At 34.6% G+C, this 2125-nt stretch overlaps 1 pseudogene; it reads left to right on the forward strand.

Moving 5' to 3' along the window:
• Positions 1–501: 501 nt before the first annotated feature.
• Positions 502–942, forward strand: LOC145045746 (ethylene-responsive transcription factor ERF098 pseudogene; annotated as a pseudogene).
• Positions 943–2125: the final 1183 nt, after the last annotated feature.

Genomic DNA, 2125 nt, shown 5'->3' on the forward strand with positions numbered 1-2125 from the left:
ATCCATAAAACCCAGATATAATGTGTTTTTAGTATCCCTTTATTACCAAGAAGGAATGAATAATAAAAAATCATGTTTTTAAGAATTCGTTTTGATTCAGTGGAGAATATTTATTTTCTACGTGGTGGATGAATCCGTTCTGCTATAATATAAGGTTTATGTAAAAACCTTTCAATATGAATTAAGCAAACTTTAGACACGACTCACTAAAACTTTAAGGAATTGGTATTCCTTGAAACTTCGAAATTATAACCTCTCAAACGAAAGTCCCGAGCGATTTCCCAACAATTATTTTAATCATGTATAACCCTAAAAGATGCGTTTCTAGAACATAGATTTGGTCGAAACATGAGAATGTAAATGATGAACAAGAGTTCATGGAGAATCGAAAGTCAAACGCCACCTTTGCATTTTTAATTCTTTTTAACCCCTATAAAATCACATCAAGATCAAGATAAAGATCAAAGCAAACGAAAGAGAAGTAATTGAGAAAGATACACGATGGACAGAGTTGGTTCTTCTAAGGGAAACACCATGCATGGAGACGAAGGAAAAGACAGCGCAGAGGTCCGATACCGTGGTGTAAGGAGGCGGCCATGGGGTAAATATGCAGCTGAGATTCGGGACCCGAACAAAAACGGGCAGAGGATATGGCTGGGGACATTTGATACAGCGGAAGAAGCAGCACGTGCTTATGATCAGGCTGCCTTCAGCCTAAGGAGTCATCTTGCCACGCTCAATTTTCCAACCGAGTACTTGTCAAAACTCCCTGACCCTCCTTCCTTCCGGCCACCATCTAAGTCGTATTCATCTTCATCGGGTGTTGAAAGAGGATCAGGTTCATCAGCCGGAAAAGAGAAACATGTGATTGTACTTGAGTACTTGGATGATCGTGTGTTACAGGATCTTCTTCTGGAAACATCAAAGGAGAAGAAGAAATGAAATGAAGATGCGGTTTTCCTAATAATTCAAATGCACATGCATTCGCATCTGTGTTTTCTTAATCGGTAACGAACTAATCTTCCAGTGAGTTTTTTTCCCCAAGAGTTTCTATATTATGCACGACAGGCTTACTAAATAGATAGCATATATACAAACAGAAGCCAACTTGTTGTTGAGCAGTGTTTGCTTCATAAATACTCTATGATACTTTATCTCAAAATTGTGAAATCTATTAATAAACCTACTTTCAAACCATCTAATAAAAAAAAGGAAAGAGTAGTTCAATGATCTATAACTGCAACTCGAAATTTAGGTTTCAACCATGATCATTAATTAGTTTATTGCACTTGCAACCTCAATCGAACAAAGATTTCACCATGCATGTACATATGAACAAAGATATATGAATATGTTGAAACTGGATCCGTGCGAGCTTTTGATCAAGAATCTGAATCATATCTTGAGGATTTTCCAAGGAGGACATAGCAACAATGCTATCTTTTCAGATGGATTCCTCATTCCGAATATATCTGGTGAGAAAGGAAATGACTAATGAGTTTACTTATAGACAGTAAGGTATCACATTATGAGGTAGAATGAATAATCCACATAAGCAGCATCAAGAGAGTGTTGGGACTTGGAATGCCTTTTTATGTTAACGTTTTATGTTTTAACTTGAGATTAAATCACCATGAAAATATGCATCCGCCTAGCCGCGATTTTGTTTTAGGATAATTTAAATAATTTTGTTTTAGGGTAGTTTAAATAATTTACAAAATATAACCAATTAGCAAAATGCTGGAAATGGTAACAAAATATAACAATTTATAACTTTAAAGTAAATTATTCGTTTAAGTTGAAAGTAACTTATTCATTAAGATAATAATAAAAATATTAATATATATATATACAAACCTAATGAATGTGAAATTCATTGTGGAGATCGAAATGCATTTTGATCTATTCAAAAAATTGTTATCTTGATTCTTTAATCACATGTCTCAATATTTAAATTATTTCCATCTTTTAAGTTTAGAATGGAGTGGGTCACATTGCAATTCACAAGCCTTAACATTTTTTTAGGTAGGATCAAGACCTACTTTTGCACCCATGTAGCTACACCTATTAAAATATGATAAATCTAAGGATACACTACAAGAAACGCGAGCATTAGCAGCGACGC

This window comes from Lactuca saligna, chromosome 5, assembly GCF_052625555.1.
Source record: "Lactuca saligna cultivar CGN05327 chromosome 5, ASM5262555v1, whole genome shotgun sequence".
In the NCBI taxonomy this organism is placed as follows: domain Eukaryota; kingdom Viridiplantae; phylum Streptophyta; class Magnoliopsida; order Asterales; family Asteraceae; genus Lactuca; species Lactuca saligna.